Source organism: Marmota monax, unplaced genomic scaffold (genome assembly GCF_021218885.2).
Source record: "Marmota monax isolate L192 unplaced genomic scaffold, Marmota_monax_Labrador192_F-V1.1 WCK01_AAM20220418_F8-fsc00021, whole genome shotgun sequence".
NCBI lineage: Eukaryota > Metazoa > Chordata > Mammalia > Rodentia > Sciuridae > Marmota > Marmota monax.
In genome coordinates, this window is record NW_026695228.1 from 988,493 (window position 1) to 1,009,886 (window position 21,394).

General features: G+C 35.7%; 1 long non-coding RNA gene and 1 other non-coding gene across 3 annotated transcripts in view; one reads left to right on the forward strand and one right to left on the reverse strand.

Moving 5' to 3' along the window:
- The window catches only part of LOC124087552 (uncharacterized), a 66,403-nt gene that overhangs the window by 12,272 nt on the left and 32,737 nt on the right, over positions 1–21,394 (forward strand). The window lies entirely within an intron of this gene.
- On the reverse strand, positions 4,134–4,207 carry Trnaa-agc (transfer RNA alanine (anticodon AGC)). The gene has a single exon. It is a non-coding gene; the product is annotated as a tRNA-Ala (tRNA).

The following is a 21,394-nucleotide window of genomic DNA, read 5'->3' on the forward strand; positions in this document are numbered from 1 at the left end:
AAAAACATTGGCCTTTGTTTTGGGGGGGATTGGCTTATTTCACTTAGCATAATATTCTCTAGTTCCATCCATTTACCAGCAAATTCCATGATTTCATTTGATTTTATGACTGAGTTAATAGTCCATTGTGTATATATACCACATTTTCTTTATCTATTCATCTGTTGAAGGACACCTAGGTTGGTTCCAGAGCTTGGCTATTGTGAGTTGAGCTGCTATAAACATTGATGTGGCTATATCACTATAGTATGCTGATTTTAAGTCCTTTGGGTATAGACCCAGAAATGGAATAACTGAGTCAAATGGCGGTTCCATTCCAAGTTTTTTGAGGAATTTCCAAACTGCTTTCCATAGTGGTTACACCAATTTGCAGTTCCACCAGCAATGTATGAGTGTGCCTTTCCCCACACATCCTTACCAAAATTTGTTGTTACTTGTATTCTTGATAATTGCCATTCTGACAGGAGTGAGATGAAATCTCAGTGTAGTTTTAATATGCATTTTTGTAATTGCTAGAGATGTGAACATTTTTTTCATATATTTTTTGACCATTCCTATTTCTTCTTCTGTGAATTGCCTGTTGAATTCCTTTACCCATCTATTGATTGGGTTATTTTATTTATTTATTTTTTCGCTGTTAAGTTTTTTGAGTTCTTTGTATATCCTAGAGATTAATGCTCTGAGGTGCAGGTGGCAAAGATTTTCTCCCATTTTGTAGACTTTTTGTTCACATTCTTAATTGTTTCCTTTGCTATGAAGAAACTTTCAGTTTTATACCATCCCATTTATTGAATCTTGACTTTACTTCTTGCTCATTAAGTTTCTAATGAGAAAGTTGGTTCCTGAACTAGCATGTTGCAGATTTGGGCCTACTTTTTCTTCTTGTAGGTCTCTGGTCTAATGCATAGATCCTTAATCCACTTTGAATCAAATTTTATGCAGGGTGAAAGACAGAGGTTTAATTTCATTTTGCTACACATGGATTTCCAGTTTTCCTAGCATCATTTGTTGAAGAGGCTATCTTTTCTTCAATGTATGTATGAGATAACTGTATTTATGTGGGTTTGTCTCTGTGTCTTCTATTCTGTACCATTGATTTATATGTCTATTTTGTTGCCAATGCCATGCTTTTTTTTGTTGCTATGGCTCTGTAGTATAGTTTAAGGTCTGGTATTGTGATGCCTCCTGCTTCACTCTTCTTGGTAAGGATTGTTTTGGCTATTCTGAATCTCTTATTTTTCCAAATGAGTTTCATGATTTCTTTTTCTATGAAGAGCATCATTTGAATTTTAATAAGAATTGCATTAAATCTGTATAGCACTTTTGGTAGTATGGCCATTTTTATAACATTAACTCTGCCTATCCATGAACATGGGGAATCTTCCCATCTTCTAAAATCTTCTTCAATTTCTTTCTTTAATGTTCTATAGTTTTCATTGTAGAGGTCTTTCATCTCTTTGGTTAGATTGATTCCCATGTATTTTTATATGTACTCCCAAGTATTTTATTTTACTTTTTACTCTTACATATTGAGCTGCAATGGGAAGACTTTTACTATAAATAATTTTTACTTAAGTTTTGTGGCATGTATTTACATAGATGCAATTTAGTAATACCAGAAATTCTAGCTGAAGAGCAGGTCTTGCAGTGCAGCATATCAGGAATCAGTGTTGGATGTGTAAAGTTTGAAAACCAAGGAAAGATAGCAAGTAAGAGATCTGATGCACAGGTGTGAATCAGAGGAGCTGGGGCTGAAAATAAAAATTTCTGAGTCAATGTAACTGTGGCATTTAAAATCTGCTAAAGTCATACTCAGCTACAATCTAAATGATCCAGCTCTTACTATAACTTTGATCTCTGCTCTTAGCCTGCCCTCTGTGTTCACTGAGCTTAAACCACACTGATTTCATTCCTCGTTCTTTAGTAGAAGATGTCTGTTCCTGCCTCACAGCCTTTGCACTCGCTGTTTCCTTTGCCAATGGTGATTTTTCCTGCAGGTATCATCTTTCTTCTCTTCTTTCAGGGCTCAGATATCACCTACTCAGTAACACCTTGCTTAAAATTACACATCTGAAACTCAACTCCCTGTCCTGACACCTCATATATAACCTCTTCTCCTTAGCAGATGTCACTGTCTTACATTCTCTGTGTGATATTTGGGGTTTTATGACTTGTTTCACTCTGTACCCAGATTTTAGGTCCATACTAGAAACGTAATAATAAATAAGCAAAAGGAATTTTAATAATATCATGTATTTAAACCTGTTGCATCCAAAACACCATCATTTCAGCATATGATCACATAAAATGATTAACGAGAGGATTCCCACTTTTTATTTTTTAAGTCTTTGGACCCTAAAGCACCCCCGAGACTTGGTTCAAAACTTATTCTGCTATTTTCCCAGAGTAATCTTGCCTGCTCATGGGACTAATGGGAAATATGGCAATCTGAGTCCCGTCTAGCAAGTCTATTGAGTTTGTTTCTGAGTGAGGACCTTGGAGAAGCCCTGTGATTGGCTTTGGTACCACGGTACCACAATTCTGGAAAAAAAGTCATGTCTGTTTAGGGTCTCACTCAGGGATCTGACAGAAGCATGTTCCAGGACTTGGAAAGAATAGCACACACAGCAGGGATCCTCTACTGGCAGGCTTACAATCTTTAGATTTGACTACAGACACAGAAGTGGTGCTATGAACTGACTCCATTCTTGTTTGGCCATGGTTGGAGTTGGTCCCATCCATCTAGAGACCTGGAAGAAACCATACTTGCCCATACCCTTGGTCACAGGACTGCGACCTTCAGAACTAATTGCAGACCAAGCAACGACCATGTGACTCAGTTCTAACCCCTCTTGATTGTGATCCTGGAGTCAACTCCATTAGTTTGGAGACTAGGCAGGAAAGGCCTCTACTTGCTGAAAACAGTGTCTGTAAAGACAGGAAGAGGTGTTTGCTCCTTCAGGCGCACAGATCTCAATGAAGAGCTGCATGAATTGTGAAGAACCAGAAAAACATGACCCCACCACAGGAAACCAAGAAAGCTCCAAAACCAGCTATAAAGAGATGGAGATCTACACATTTCCTGACAAATACTTTAAAAGAATTGTCTAAAAGAAGCACAGTGAGCTACCAGAGAACACAAGTAGGCAACTGAATGTCTCAGGGAAACAATACTTGAATGAAATGAGAAGTATGTATGCCTTCTTTTGAAAAATGTCTAGCCATCTCCTTAGCATACTTTTACTGTATGTGATTGTGGGGTTTGGCCTCAAGGCCTCATGCATGCTAGGCTAGCACTCCACCACTGAGATACATTCCCAGCCCTTTGCCACATTTTAAATTGGATGATGATGATGATTTTGTTGTTGAGTTGAGTTCCTCATGTATTCTGGATATTAACCTCTTATCAGTTAGTTTGTATATCTGTCATCCTACCTTTAAATTTTAAATACATTTGAGTTGACTTTTTAAAGTGAGAGATAGAGATCTAGTTTCATTCATCTAGTATGAATGAAAATATCCAGTTTCCTCAGCCCCATTTATTGAAGAGATTGCCCCTTTCCCATTGTGTGTTCTTGGCCACCTTGTCAAAATTTAGTTAGTTGTAAACGTGTGGGGTTATGTCTTGGCACTGTATTCTGTTCCATTGGTGTATATATCAGTTTTGATGCCGATGTCATGCTGTTTTGATTACTCTAACTTTGTAGTATATTTTGAAGTCAGGTATTTTGATACCTTCATTGTTGTTCTTATTCAAGATTGCTTTGGCTCCTTAGGCTCTTTTGTGTGTGTGTTTTTTATATAAATTTCAATATTGATTTTCCTAATTCTATGAAGTATGCCATTGGAATTTTTATTGTGAGTGCATTGAATCTGTAGATCACTTTGGATAATATGGACATTTTGACAACATGACTTCTTCCAATCCACTTGGAATATCTTTCATTTATTTAGTCTTTTTCAATTTATTTCACAGATGTTTCGTAGTTTTCAGTATATAGATCTTTCCCTCCCTTGATTAAATATGTTCCTATGTGTGTTTTTATTCTATAGTAAGTGGGAATATTTTCTTAATTTTAATTAATTAATTAATTATTATTATTATTATTATTATTATTATTATTATTATTATTTTGTGGTACTGGGGATTGAACCCAGGGCCTTGTGCATGCTAGGCAAGCACTCTACCAATTGAGCTATATCCCCACCTTTCAATTTATTTTTTGTAGGTTGGTTTTCTATCCTGAAATTTTACTAAATTTATTCTCTAACAGTTCTAGCAGGTTTTGTTTGTTTGTTTGTTTTTTGTTAGCCTTCAGTGTTTACTGGATTTAAAATCTGTTGTTCACAAATACAGACAATTAATTTTTTCCTTATTGATTTAGACACCTTTAATTCTTTTCCTGGTCTAATTGTTCTGACTGAGACTTCAGCTACTATGGTGAACAGGAGTAGAGTGAGCATCTTGCCTTGTTTCTGAATTTAGAGGAAACACTTTCAGTTATTTTACCCTTGGGTATGACTTTAGCTGCCATGTCCTGCTGCCATGATGTTCTGCCTCCCCCCAGGCCCACAGCAATGGATCCAGCTAACCATGGACTGAAACCTCTGAAACCATGAATCAAAATAAATCTTTCCTCTTCTATGTTGTTCTTGTTTGGTCAAAGCAATGAAAAATTCACTTACATATGTTTATCATAGATATTATCCTAGAGTTTTCTTGGAGTGTCTTTGTCAATCTTTGGAATGAGTATGTTGGCCTCATAAAACGGTTTGAAATTGTTCTCCTTTTTTCTCTTTCTTTTTATTTGTTTGTTTTTGGAGAGTTTAAGAAGGATTGACATTAATTCCTGTTTAAATATGGAAGTTCCTTGTGAAGCTACCTTATCTTGGCCTTTTCTTTTTGGAGAATTTTTTTCTTTAAATTACTATTTTAATCTTCTTACTTGTTATCAGTCTATTAAGGCTTTCTATTTCTTTTTGAATTGATTATTTATCTGAGATTCTCTTGCATTTTAACAAAGGCATCTGTCACTATATACTTCCCTCTTGATATTGCTATAACTGCATCTTGTGTTACTAGGTTGTTTTCATTTTGTTTGTCTATGATTTAAATTTTTTTTGATTGACACATAATATTTCTAGATATTTATGATGTACATGTGATGATTGGATTTATGTATTGATCATCTTAGGTAATTAATATATCCATCACTTGATCAGGATAATCTTTTCAATAAACAGCGTTGGGAAGACAGTATCTTCATGCAAAAGAATGAAATTGTGCCTTTATCTTATACCACACAGAAAAATCAACTAAAATGGATTAAATCAATTAAAATGAATTAAAGATTTAAGCAGAAGACTTGAGAGTCTAACACTCCTAGAAGAAAACGGAAGAAAAACATTGGTCTTAGCAATGACATTTTGGGTAGAACACCGAAAGTATAGGTAGCAAAAACACAGGGACTACATCAAACTAAAAAACTGCACAACAAAGAAAGTAATCAATAAAATGAAAGGACAACTTACAGAATGAGTGAAAATATAGGAAAGGCATATATCTTATAAGTGGTTAATATCCAAAATATATAAAGAACCCATATAACTCAATAGAAAAACATAAATAACTCAATTTCAAAATTGGTAGAGGACCCTGACAAATAATAATGGCCAAGAGATATGAAAAGCTGCTCAACATCAATAACCATTAGGGAAGTGCAAATCAACATCACAACAAGCTTTCACTTCACACCTGTTAGGGTGGTTCTGATAGCAAAATCAAAAGATAACAAGTGTTGTCAAGAATGTGCACAAGAGGGAGCCTTGAGCCACCATCAGAGAGAATGTAAATTGGTGCATCCACATGGAAATCAGTATGGGGTACTTCAAAAATTAAAAGTAGAACTACCATGTGATACAACAATTCCACTGCTTGGTTTATGTCAAAATAAAAGAAAATCACCATCTCAAGGAGATATCTTATTTTCATATTCATTGCAGCATCATTCACAGTAACTAAGGTATGGAAAACACCTAAGCATCTACTGAGGGGCAAGTCAATATTCAGCCTTATGAAAGAAGATAATCCTGACATTTGTGACAACACAGATAAGCCTGGAGGACATTATGCTAAGGGAAATAAGCAAAGCTTATTTAAATAATTGCATGATCTCACTTTTGTGTAGACTATAGAAAATTGAATTCATAGGAATATAGAATAGAAGGCTAGGGTGAGGGGACAATAGGGAGGTATTAGTAAGGGAGCAATGCCTCAGTTACAAGGGTTTTAGAGAACTCGTGTACAGCATGGTGACTGGAGTTAATCATAATTATTGTACACTTGAAATTGACTAGAAGAGTAGATCTTCAGTGTTTTACACACACACACAGACACACAAAAGTTACTTTGTGAGATGATGGATATGATAATTAGCTTGATTGTGGTAATATTTCAAAATGTGTACATAAAATAAACTGTCACATTGTACAACTTAAATATATACAATTGTTATTTGTCAATCACACCTCAATAAACTTGGAAAAAATTGAAACAAAATAAATGTGAATGACCACATGATGGTGCCAAAACCTTGGGAGTCGATGAGACTTTTCAGGGAAGCTTGAAAATTTCCTCTTCTACCAAAATGCTGCTTTCTTGCCTTAGCTATTTCACTGTAAAAATAAACAAACCTGTTAAGCATAAATGACTTTTGGATATGCTTTTAAAGTAATGTTTTATTTCTAACCATGCTCTCAAGTCAAAGGGTAGACCTCACTTTGTCGTCATTTTTTATACTTGTACAATTGGAGTCTTCGAAACCTAATGTAGCACTTTCTCAGAGTGGTAAATACAATCCTGTATTTACTTATTAAGAATAAGACAAGTAGAATCTCTGTAAATTAGTATTTTCATTCCTTTGAGATTGCAGAAATTTCTCTATAGTACTTTTGGAAGTACTCACACGTGTAAGCAAGATCTTAAAGCCAAAGAACCTTGACACCAAGATATGACTTTTGACATGATTAGTTAGAAGTTGTTCTGTATTTTACTTACACAAGCTCCTTAGTTTAGTATTTGCTGACACAGTGACTGAAAGAATGAATTAATGAAAACCCAAACCAGCTGTTGGTCATAGTCTCTCATTTTGTTTTCCGATAGCGTGAACAGATGTTGTGGAATACAACACATGGAATGTTGAAATTAGTAAACATTAGAGATGTAATTTTTTTATCATGACTTGGAGACCCAAGTAGGGCTCATTTATTCAGGTAACAACATTCTTTGAGAGTTTACTATAGACTCAGGGCTATGATTTTAGTCCTAATACTATAAACCCTCATGCTATAAGCTACCACATTCTGGAATTAAAAATGCCACCAGCACTTATAATCCAGGATCACCAAGCATGCAAAATTACAAAGTGTGGTCAGGGACTAGAATCATGTCTTAGAAAGAAGCCTCCATTTTTGTGTCGGTTCTTTAAGGTTCCAGAAGACACCAGATCCTGGAATCATATGTGCTGTTAAATATTTATCAAGTACTACAAAGTGCCAACATACAACTAGTATCACTGACATCTAGAAAGACAAGTTCTACCAGCTTCTAGGCCAGAAGTTACAAACTACATCCTGCAGACCTAATATCTGCTTTTGTAATTGAATTCTTATTGGGACACAGTCATGTCCATTCAATTTCCCTTTGTTTTTATGCTACAGTAGCAAAGTTGAGTAATTCAAATAGAACTTTTGCATGCACAGCCTAAAATCTTTACGGTCAGGCTGTTTAAGAAAAGTTTGCTGACCTCTGCTCTAGACCCTCGGTGTCACCAATCTATATACCACAGTGCCATTAATTCCTAGAAACAGATTTGCCTCAAGTAGTTTAAAGCAAAACCTATTACCAAGCGCAACCAATACCTGGAATACAACTGCTTCATTGAGTAGATGTACCAAAAACTATCTTGGGAGGAGCAACTGCACTTTAGATTTCAGTCAGAATAAGATTTTTAGAATATAGACAAAGGCTATAGGCTTTTCACACTAAAATTCACATATTAATTCTCAATTAAGTTCTCATGTTAATTGTTACCAGCAGTAATTTAAACCTTTCTAAAAGAGAGATTGTTTTGCACGAGAAGAAGACAAAGAAATATATATTTTTTTCATGTATGAATTCTGGTTGAATATTAATTATCAGGTTTAGGAGTACTGATTTCATTAACCTTGAAATATCAGTGTGGATAAAAGATTATGAATATAAATGAACTCAGAGTTAGAACTTGTCGACATCTATTTTAAATAGTGATATAAATACTGTTAGAAGGAAAGGGGATGTTGTAGCAAGCTTGGTGATGAGGCTGATGTGAGAGCTCAAAGGTATAAATATTATGTCATATAATGTTCACCTGTCCCTTGCTTAATTTACAAAATAAAAGGGAAATGGTTCAATTCTGGATTTGTGTTGTAGGTTAGAGCTCAACCAAGAGGTATCTCAGATCTAAGGAGACAGAGTATCTGATACCTAAAACCTAGAAGTCAGTCTAGAAACAAAATGTCCCTGAGACTTAGCAAGAAACAACAACAACAACAAACCTGGCTATACATTCAAAGTCCCAGGAGATCTTTGAGTGCCATAAAAGATAAACAGCATAAGGTATGAATTAGCAGCAGAGCTGCTCTCCAATTGTGTAGCGTTAGGTAAGACTTAATTGGTTTGAAGTTTGATTCTTCCTAAGTAAATTGAATCTCATAATCCTCATTATCATCTTTATCTTGATCATCACCATCATCACCAGTATTTTTTTTAAATAACTTTTTATTCTATTATTTATTTTTTTATTTGGTGCTGAGGATCTAACCCAGTGCCTCACACGTGTAAGCAAGCGTTCTGCCACTGAGCTACAGCCCCAGCCCTCATCATCAGTATTTGGAAGTTGCTTATTATGAGTTACCACTACATAGATTATCTTCTTTAATCTAACATAAGGTATTTGGTATCTTCTTTATTTGACAGATGAGCAAATTGAAGAAGTGACTTTCTCAAGGTGACATTTGTGTCATTGATGGAGTTGGATGCTCTTTAGCCCACTCTTATCCCTGTGCTAATGAAAATTCTGTTTTGGTATACCCATACATTGCTGGTGGCTTTGATGTGACTTTTTTGAAAGAAATTTCCAAAGCATATTAATAATCAAAGAGTGTTACTGTCCTTTTATCTGGTAATCACACTTCTGGGAATATCATGGGAAATATTCCTATCAAAGTAAACAGAACAAAGACATTTATTCCAGCATTATTTATCATGGTAAATAATAGGACACTTCCTAAGTGCTCAACAAATGAGAAAATAAAAATAATAATATATTGCATAGCATCTTAAATATTCATCTGAGGCTTATTTGGTAAACTACTATTGATCCATCACGTGAAAAACCAAAATATACAACTATAACTATTATGACGCCAATTTTATAAAATTGTGCACTTATGAAAAAGGCAGAAAAGAATATAAAGAAGAATGTCAAATACTATTTCTTGAGGCAGTGATATTTTGGGTGACTTTTTCTTGTTATTGTAATTATAATACATATAAATAATGAACCAATTTGAAGTGTAACATATTACCTGACCCGAGTACCACACAGGGTCAAGAAGATGAGTGAACTGTTAAAATGTAAGATAATTTATGTGCTACCATAAAAGGTCAGGCTTGTCTGGTTAAGAGAGGAGTTTCTGAATTGAGACTGAACAAAACACTAGGTGGGAGACAAGCACATTTGAATTCTCCTCTCATCCACTCTCATGCTCTGGGTCAGAGACTGACAAACTGTGGCTCATGGGCCAAATCCTGCCCACCACCTGCTCCTGTATGGACGGTAAGCTAGAAATCCTCTTTATGTGTCTTCAGTCGTTTAAAAAATAAAACAAAGAATATAATCTTCTGACACATGAAAACCGCATGAAATTCAACTTTCAGTGTGCATTTATAAAGTTTTATTAGAACACAGCAATGCCCATTTACTTACAAATTTGTCTATGGCTGCTTTTCTGCTATTCCAGAAGAGCTGAGTAGTTGTGATAGAGGCCATGTGACCAACAAAGCTTGAAACAGGCACTTTGTGGCCTTTTATCAAAATAGTTTGCTGACCCCTGATGTAGGTTGATTTCAGTTCTCCAAATTGTATGCTGATTTAATAAGAATTTTATTCCAGATATTTTTCTTGCATGTTCTTAAATGGTTAGAAATGCTGCCTTTCCTTAATATTTAGACTTTAAGAAATCTTCTTGAAACAGTAGAAATGGGAGCCATTGTGTGGCCACAACACTGACCAGAGTTGCACTGCAGTAGCTGCTCAGTGGGAGGTATAGGACCTATTTGGGTATCAGGAGATCTAATTTTTTGATCTGCTTAAATTTGATTCAGCTGGTCCTCCCCTCCTTATTCTATAATATTGAAGAGGACTGGACAATTTCTGAGCCCTTTTCTAGTTTCTACAAATGACTCTTGTCATTTTAGTTAGTAGTTCTTTGTGACCATTGGGAACATTTTTTTACTTCTTTGATGATTTTCTTGTCTCTGGGACAGAGAAACAATCAAGTTTAACGCCAGGAATTAAAACTTAAATGTCCAACAGATAAAATAAATGAAGGAACCCACTTTCTATGTTTCAGATGTAGTTGAGTGTGTCCCCCTAAGAGTTCATGTGGTGAGAGCTTTGTCATCAGTGTGGCAATGTTGACAGGTTTTGGCACCTTTAGGAGGTGGAGCCTAATGGAAGGTGATGATATCATTGGAGGTGCCATACTTACTAGTTGGTTAATTCTTGCAAGAGTGGGTAATTATAAAAAGAGCAAGGTTGACCCTGAATCTCTCTGGCTTTCTGTCTTACTTTCTGTTATCTTCTGTACATTTTCCGTTTTGGAGTGCCATTCTACCATGAGGTTCCCATCAGAGGCTGAACAGGTGAGGCCACCTGATCTTGAACTTTCAGCCTCTAAAACTGTGAGCTAAACAAGGCTTTTGCATTACTAAGCTTTCTGTCATTGTAACACACAATCTGAGCCAGTCAACTTACAAAAAGGTTGATTTTTGACTCAAGGTTTGGAGGCTTCAGTCGAAGGTTGGTTGACCTCATTACATTTGGGCCTGCAGTGAGGCAGAACATCATGGTGGGGAGCATGTGGTAGAGCAAAGCTGCTCACTTTATCGCCAGAATGTGAAAGAAATTAGAAGGGGCTGGTGTTCCACTTTCATCTGCAATGATTTGAAGACTTCACTAGACTCCATCTCTTAAAATTTTTTACCACCTCCCAATAGCACCAAGGTAGGGACTAAGTCTTTACCATGTGGGCTTTTGGACATCAGTCTAGATCAAAACTATACCACCTCTTTTCTTTAGAAAGTACCCAGCTTTAAGTATTTTGTTATAGCAATAGAAACTCAGGTAACATCCAAGGTAGTAAAGAGGCCATAGTAAGCATTATGGCATGCTGTGGAGTATCTGCCCTATCTGAAGGGTTCAGGAGTAATTCAGCTCCAGCTTAGTACTATATATTGCTAGATTTTTCACTTTTCAAGTGATAATACAAAATATGGTTTTTGATATGAAGTGTTCTAATATTTAAATGCAGACAACTAATTCAAAACTTAAAAAGTACAATATAGCCCAGTTCTCCTCCCCAAATTCTTCAATAAGTTGTTGTTCCTTTAAGAAGTCTTACCTATTTGTAGGAAAAATCTTTTATAGAGGAAATATGGCCGAGTAGAGAAAGGAATCACAGCCCAGGAGCTCCTCAGCACCAGACTGGACCAAGTGGAAAGACTGCGCCTCAGCAAGGTGAGTAACAGAACAACCTCACTGAACTTTAAAACTGAACTGCAAAAACATCATAGAGCTACAGAAAGTCAGTAACTTTAGCATAAGAAATAATACCTCAGAGATGTGCTAGCTCCTACCACCAGTGGAGCGTGTACAAGAGAAGCATGGTCAGTGGATAAAGAAAATCAGCATACTACAGTGACTCAGCCACGTCAATATTTATAACAGCTCAATTCACAATAACTAAACTATGTAACCAACCTAGTTGTCCTTCAGTCGATGAATGGATAAAGAAAATGTGATACACACACACACACTCACACACACGCATACACACACAGAGGAAAAATTACTCAGCTTTAAAGAAGAATGAAATTATGTCATTTGCTGGTAAATGGAGTTGGAGAATATTATGCTAAACGTAATAAACCAATCCCCAAAAACCAAAGACCCAATGTTTTCTCTGATATTCAGATGCTAATTTACAATAGGCAGAGGCACTAAGGAATAACAGAGTTGCCTTAGATTAAGGTGGAGGGGTATGGGGATAGGAAGTTTAGTAGAATGAAACACACATTATTACTTTATGCATATATGTGACTGCATGACCAATGTTATTCTACAACATGTACAATGAGAAAAATGAGAAATGATACCCCATCTATGTATTATATATAAAAGTGCATAAATGCATTCTAATGCCATGTATAATTAATTAAAACAAATTTAAAAAATTAAAAAAAAATAAAAAGAAAACATTAACTTATGGAAAACATAAGTCTTCTGTGGTTTACAGAACTTATGTGGTTTATAGAAGGTTGATTTTAATGGACACAGTTGGTAGGGAAGTGTCTTAGTGGGAACAAATCTAGAGGGGTCTGTTGGGGTAGAAGGGGTCCTGGGTTGGGGTGGTGAGCCCTCCCAGGCTTGGTGCGGACAGCGCCCCCAGCCTTCAGCAGAGGGCGCACTGTAGAAAGTCCTTTGTGAGCAGAACATCTGCTGAGACGTAAGGAAAAGGTTCCCAGGCACAGAAAGCTGTGGCCACTGCTTGTGCAGCTGTGAATCAAGATGGGAGGTGAGGACTGGGAACTCAGAAAGGAAGTTACCTGCAGCCAACGAAAAAATTCCCAGAGGATCCCTGAACCAGAGAGACTGAAACAGGCACAAAGAACATTTTGGGCCACTTAGCCTCTGGATCCAAGGGAGAAAACTCCCATGACAGCTGGCACCCCATAAGAGAGCTACTGTGAAGATGCTTGCTGTGGCCACAGAAGCACATCTGTACTCCAGGGTGGATGCTTGGTAATTCACAGTCATAGTAGTGAAGGAGAATCCTGTGGAGGCCTAGTCTCTATGCTCTTAAAGTGTATTTGTACTGAAACCCCAGAGACGCAGAAGTCTAGCAGAGGTAGACAGCTTCACACCAACGGGAGGCGTGGCCCAAATCTCAAATACCTACCAACAAAGTTCCAAAACCCATCAAAGTCGAAACCACAACAAGTGGAAACTCCAATTTAGAAATCTGTATCACTCCCACTATAGGATTACACAATTCATCAGCACTTCACAGTCTAGGCCACCCAATGCTGAGAGACTGGAAGCTAAGAGCTACTACATTCAATAGTAGCTAGGGAAATAAGGACCGTGGCCAAAAATACAGAGCCAAAATAAATATAAGCTTGAAAATCCTTCCCTTTCAACAGATTTGACCACTGTAGGAGAAAGCCCTCTATCATTAAATTTTTTTTCCTTTCATATTCCCATATTCTTTTTAAATTTTACTGATTTTTGTTTCAAACATCATTTTATTGTATTGTACTATTCTTCACTTTTTGCATTATGTATGATTTTTTTGTGTTGTGAATGTGTGTGTGGTTGTATATACTCTCACTGCATGGATAGGTTTGCATATATATATATATATCATATAACTTGCATATTAATAGCTCTCTCCTGCATGTGTTCATTTTTTAGCCTAGATTAGACTTGGTGGGGTTGTTTTGACCTTACATTTGTGGATTCATTCATACATAGGTTATGGCTCTCTTAGCTTCCTTTCTTTACTTTCTTCCCCCAGTAATAACCATAGTTTTCTGTTCCTTTCTTCTTTCTTGCTTTTTTTCCCCCATTACATTCAGTTAACTTATTACTTCTTCTTTACAGGTGATACTTGTATCTCTATCTCCTGCCTCTTCTCTGATCAACTACAAACACTACAAACTTTCTCTATCTTATTTCCTATTTTATTTTCTCTTACTTAAGAAACTGTAATCCCACTAAATAGTGGAAATTAAATAGACTATGTGATTACTACCCCATTCAAGTTGTTGTGATTATTAATTTAGTGTACAACATAGTAGACACCTGCTGTTAAACTCCTGATCTACTTCTCTTTCTTACTGTGGTTACTGATTTAAATGCTGATTGTACAATTCCTACAAAGGTGGCAATTAGTGTTATCGATGTCAAAGTAGACACTGAACATTTACCTTAAGGCTGTACATCTGTTGCTGACATTAGTGCCATTCCTACCTGCCCCTGCCTCCAGAGGCTGGAAAGATATTGGGACACTTAAAGATCACAGAATAAAGATCTTGCTGCTGAGAAATACTCATATGTCAACAAAGAAACAATAAATCTCACCACCACACATTCTAGCCTCATATAAGGCTTAAATTGTTCTAACTCAAAAATTTAGGAGACAAAAACCCTAAACGAAGAAGAAGGACCCCAGTAGGAACAATCAGAGAGGGACCTCAAGTTTCACCCCTTGACATCTACTCATATATCAAAAACAGAAAGAAGTCCTAGAACAAATAAGATAATTACACACAAAAGAAGATGTTTAAAAAAGAGAAAAGGGAATCCATCTCAATTGATGTGCAGGTCCAAGACCTCTGAAAACATAAGAAAACAGGCCAATAAGTTTCTCCTCCAAATTCATGATCCTCCAACAGATGATCCCACTGATATCGAAGTAGACAAAGTCTCCAGAGAAAAATTATAAAAAACTGATTATTAAAATGTTCAGTGAACTAAAAGAAAATCTAAGGACTGAATTAGACCAGATACAGGAAATGAAAGAACACTTCAATAAATAAATGGAAACAGTGAAAAAAATGAATGAAAACTCCTAGAAAAGAAAGACACAATCAAATTAAAACATTTACTTAAAAGCACCACCAACAGTCTAGATTAAAAAGAAAATAAATTTCAGCCCCCGAAGACAGAACTTCAGGCCTGAAGACATGGTATATGAACTTGAGTACACAGAATGCAATAAAGGGAAAAATGATAGAACATTATCAGAATATACAAGAACTTGGGGACAACATCAAAAGAACAAACTTGAGAACCATTGGAATAGAAGAGAACATGGAGATACAAACTAAAGTCATTAAGAACATTTTCCATGAGATAGTTACAGAAAACTTTTCCCATATCAGAAATGAGATTGAAGCATCCACATGCAGGAGGCATAAAAGACTCCAAATAGACCTAATAAAATGAGAAGCTTTCCAAGACACATCATAATAAAAATGCCTAACATAAAATAAGGAAAGGATATTAAAAGCTGCAAGAGAAACATCAGGTCACAATTGGAGGCAAACCAATAAGCCTCATTTATGATTTTTCAATTCAGATCCTAAAAAAGGACAGCCTGGAATGAGATATTCCAAGCTCTAAATAAAACAACTGCCAGCCAAGGCTGCTATATGAAGCAAAGCTAATTTTCAAAATAGAGGGGGACATAAAAACTTTCCATGACAAGAATAAACTAAAAGAATTCATGACCACCAAGCCAGCACTACAAAGAGTACTCAAAGATGAACTGCACATGGAGGAACTAAAAAACAAGTCCCCAAATTCCCACATAGAGGAAGATCAATAAAGTGTAATAAATTAAATGAGAATCAAGACAGTATTACAAATAGCAAAAATTAAAATGTCAGTAACCACAAACATTTCCCTACTAACACTGAATGTTAATGGTCTCAACTTCCCATCAAAAGTCTTAGATTGGTAAAATAGATTAAAAATAATATCCAACTGTATACTGTTTACAAGAGACTCTTGTGAAAGAAACCCACAGGTTGAAGGTAAAAGGAGAATTTTTTTTTCCAAGCAACAAACTCCCCAAACAAGCAGAAGTAGCTATTCTCATATCTAACAAAGCAGATTTTAAGCAAAGATAAACAAGAAGGGACAAAGAAGGTCACTACATCCTGGTAAAGGGAGAAATCCAACAAGAAGATAAAAAAAATAGGAAATATGTATGCCTTAAATGTCAGCTCATCCAATACAAAGTAAAATATTCCAAAATATTAAATCTCAGATGGACCCCAACACAATAATACGGGGTGATTTCAACACATGCTTACCACCAATAGACACATCATCAAAACATAAAATCAATAAAGATACTTAAATTTTTTTTTAGTTGTAGATGAACACAATATCTTTATTATTTTTTATGTGGTGCTGACGGTCAAATGTGCTGGGCAAACACTCCACCACTGATCTACAGTCCAGCCCCAATAAAGCTATTTTCAACCTAAATAATGTTACAAATCAAATGTATTTTACAGACATTTACAGAATATTTCACCCCAAACAGCTGAATTAACTTTCTTCTCAGCAGTTCATGGAAACTCTTCCAAAGTAGACCACATTCTAGGTCACAAAGTGAATCTTAGAAAATACAAAAAAAAAAAAAAAACCCCCAAAAAAAAACCCCACAATATAATCCCATGCATCCTATAAGATTATAATGGAACAAAATCAGAAATCAACAGCAAGAAAAATAATAGAAACCATAAAAACAATGGACATTGAACAATACTCTCTTAAATGAAGAAGAGATTAAAGAAGAAATGAGAGTAGACATCAAGAAATTCTTAGAAATGAAGGAGAACAGAGAGATAACATATCAGAATCTCTGGGGAGAGTATGAAAGTATTTCTAAGGAAAATTTATAGCACTGAGTGCCTACATTAAAAAAAATAGAGCCAAAATAACCTTATACTCCACTTCAAGTCCTTAGAACAAACCAATTCCCAAATCAGAAAAGACAAGACAGAAAATAGTTATGATCAGAGCCAAAATTAATGAAATTGAGAATAAACAACAATACACAGGAGCAACACAACAAAGAGTTGGTTCTTTGAAAAGATAAATAAGATTGATAAGCTCTTAGCCAAACTAACCAAAAGAAAGAAGAATCAAATCAAAAAATTGGAGATAAAAAAGGAGATAAAACCACAGACCCTTCTGAAATCCAGAGAATTATAAGAACCTTTCTATAGAAAATTTCTACTTCAATGAATTAGAAAACCTAGAAGACATTGAGAAATTTCTAGACATATATGATCTGGCCAAATTAAACCAGGAAGATATAGAAAACCTAAACAGACCAACACCAAGTAATGAAATAGAACAATTAAAAGCTTTTCAACAAAGCAAAACTCAGATGGATTCTCAGTTGAGTTCTACCAGATCTTTACAGAAAGACTAACACCATCTTTTTCAAATTATTCTATGAAATTAAAAGGGAGGGAACACTCCCAAATACATTCTATGAAATAAGTATAACCCTGTTACCAAAATCAGACAAAGATGCATCAAGGAAAGAAAACTATAGACCAACATCCCTAATGAACATAGATGCAAAATTTCTTAATAAAATATTACCAAATTACATAAACACATCAATAAAACATTACATCAATATCAAGTGGGTCTCATTCCAGGGTTTTAAGGTGGTTTCAACATATGCCAATCAATAAATGTAACTTACCACTTAAACAGAATTAGGAACAAGAATCACATGATCATTTGATTTTTTGATAAAATCAAAGCACCAATTCATTTAAAAAAATGCTAGAGAAGCTAGGGATGGAAGGAACTTACCTCAATGTTAGAAAGTCTAATTGTGACAAATCAGCGTCATATTGAATGGAGAAATCTAAAATCATTTCCTCTAAAATCAGGAAAAAGACAAGGATGTCCACTCTCAAGAATTCTATTCAATATAGTCCTTGAAACGTTAGCTGTAGTGATCAGACAAGAGAAGAAAATCAAAGAAATACAGATAGGAAAAGAAGTAGTCAAACTATATCTTTTTGCTGATATCATGATCTTAAAATGGAAGACTCAAAAGTCTTCACCAGAAGACTTGTAGAGCTTATAAATGAATTCACAAAAGTTCAATGGTTTGAGATCAACACTCATAAATTAATAGCTTTCCTATACTGCAACAGTGATTCAACTGGAGAAGAGATCAGAAAAAAAACATACTATTCACAAAAGCCTGCCCACCCCCCCCCCAAAAAAAAAGACAACAAATAAACACCACACAGAACCTTGGGAATTAACCTGATCAAGTAGGTAAAAGAGCTCTATAATGAAAATTATAGAACACTCAAGAAAGAAATTAAAACCTTAGAAGATGGAAAGACCTCCAATATTCTTGTGATATTTCAGAATCAATATTGCAAATATGGTCATACTACCAAATGCAATATACAGATTCAGCACAATCCCCAACAAAATGTAAATAACATTCTTTCCAGAATTAGAAAAAAAAAACAATTCTTAAATTCACTTGGAAGAATAAGAGACCAGAGTAGCTAAAGCAATATAAAGCAAGAAAAATGCACCAGGAGGGATTATAATATCTGATCTGAAATTGTACTACAGAGCTGTACAAAAACAGCATGGTATTGACATCAAAATAGACTCGAAAACTAATGGAACAGAAAGGAAAGCACAGAGACAAACCCACATACATATAGCCATTTGATACTTGACAATGGTACCAAAAATATTTGCTGAAGAAAAGACAGCCTTTTTAGCAAATGATGTTGAAAAAACTGGATATTCATAGGTAGAAGAATGAAATTTAGATTTCTATTGGTCACCCTGCACAAAAGTCGAACCAAAATGGATCAAAGACATATGAATTTGACCAGAAACCGTACAACTGATAGAAGAAACTCTGTCTCGTTGGTGCTGGCACCCACATCCTTAACCAGAACTCCAAAGTGCAAATAATAAAACCAAGAATCAATAAGTTGGATTCTATCAAATTTTTAAAAAACCCTTTGCACAGCTAAGGAAATGATTAAGACTTTCTTAAAGGAGAAAGTCTGCAGAATGGGAGAAAATCTTTGCAAATTACTCCTCTGATAAGGGATTAATATCTAGAATACATAAAGAACTAAAAAAAAAAACCCTTAACACTAGAAACCCAAATAACCAATTCATAAATGGGAAAAGAACTAAGAAATTTCATAAAATAAGAAACAAAAATGGCCAATAAATATATGAAAAATGTTCAACATCTCTAGTTATCAGAGAATTGCAAATTGAAACTGCACTAAGATTTAATTTCACTCCAGTCAGATTGACAATGATCAAGAATATTAACAATAATAAATGCTTGTGAGGATATGGGAAGAAAGGTATATTTGTACATTGTTGGTGAGACCACAGAAGAGTACAACCACTCTGGAAAGCAGTATGGAAATTCCTCATAAAACTAGGGATATGACCCAGCTTTGCACCTCTTATATAATATACTATATATATTGCTATAGTATACTGATTTACTTGTTTATTTTTCCCAAACAAGTAAATCACTATACTATAGCAATACAGTCACTTTAATGTTAATAGGAGCACAATTCACAATAGCTAAATTATGAAATCAACTTAGGTGCCCATCAATAGATGAATGGATTAAGAAATTGTGGTATACATACTCAGCTATTAACAAGAATGAAATTATGGCATTGGATGGAAATGGAGAATATTATGCTAAGTGAAATAAGCTAGATTCAGAAACTAGAGAATGTTTTCTCTTATGTGGAAGCTAGAGTAAAATTAAGGAAAGGAGGTGGGAAGGATAGCATATCATAAAGATGTAGGGAAGATCAGCAATGGAGAAGAAGGAGATGGAGAGGGAGAGTGGAGGGATGGGAAAGGGAAGGCAATACAGAATGAATTCATAAAAAAAATCATGTTATGTGCAAATATAAATATACTACAGGGAATTTCACCTTTATGTATAAGTTAAATGAGTCAATCAAATATACATCAATATATGAATGAAAGGAAGCCTAGCAGAGTAAAGGAGGGGAAAATGGGGAGATGGAAAGCAGGAATCATGAACTGAAATTGAATCCATGCAATGCACGTAGATTTTTGTCAGGATAAGCCCAACTACTTGTATAGTTATAAAACTTTAGTAAAAATAAATCACATGTAACTTTTCACTGAGGATGGACAGCAAAGTTTAATGGTACCTTTTCCATCAGAAAATCTCTTCAGAGTATAACACCATGCTGAGATGTTAGAACATGTGTGTTCAAATGGATTTGAGCCATGCATTCCCTTAGAACTTGCAGAATTTGAATGTCTTTTAGTACTAGGGATCTGACTTTTGAATGCACGGTTTCCAAAGCTTTCAGACAAGTAATCTACCATTCCCACTTCCTATATTTACTTTGAAGTTGATCCTCTCATTGTTTGGCTTCATGGCCTTAGCTAGAACAGGTTATTTGCTCAGTTATAATGGGAGTGAAGAGCCTGGGTCTGCCATATAATAAGTCTGAACACACTATCCTTCCTTCTGTTTTCTGGGTGATGGGTATATGTGGTGGATTTTTTTTTTAAATTCAACTGATATTTACTGAGTGCCTACTAAGTGCCGGAATTGCTGGGGACACAACAGTGAACTAAACAGAATCTTGCTCTCATGGAACTTACATTCCAGAGGGAAAGCTAGGCTAAGGATAGGTAACATATAACGTTAGATAATGATAACTTCTGGAAGCAAAGTTGAAGTCAAGTATAGGGATAGAGAGTGAAGGGGGTATTACTTTAGCTGGTATGGCTATGAATGGCCATTCAAAGGAGGTGACACTTGAGCAGAGATCCAAATTAAGTGAGGTAGTGATTGGAATATTTCTAGGCATAGAACTGTAGATACAGAGGCAATAGCTTCGTGAATCTGAGAGACATCAAGGTGGCCAGTGGAGATGGAGAGCAGCCACCCAGGGGAAGAGTAATAGGAAATGAGACCTAATAGGTAACCAGCTACCGATCATGTCTTTTTATTTAATGTGAGCGTTAGAGCCCAGGACCTCATACTTGCTAGGCAAGTGCTCTACTACTGAACAATACCCCCAGCTCCCTGCCCCCACCACCCTATCATGTAGGTTTATGGACATGTAAAAAACCTTTGTTTTAAGAAAGTTGACAAACTATTAGAGGGATGATATCATCTGGCCACTGTCACGCTCACCCTGCTGCTGTGGGGGCAAGGGTTTACAGTAGGGATACCTGTTAGTAGGTTGCTGTGATGCTCCAGCAGACGGACACTGGGTGAGGCTTTGAATCATTTTTACAGTGGGTAGAGGTAACTTTGGTTCATTGTTAAAGATAACTCAAAGGCTGTCTTCTCTAAGAGGTATTTCTTGAATACTTCCTCCTTGCCAGTGTGGGTTTCTCCCTTCTGTGATCTCCCAAGCAGTCTGTGCTTACTTCTGCTAGACAGATTGTATTTTATT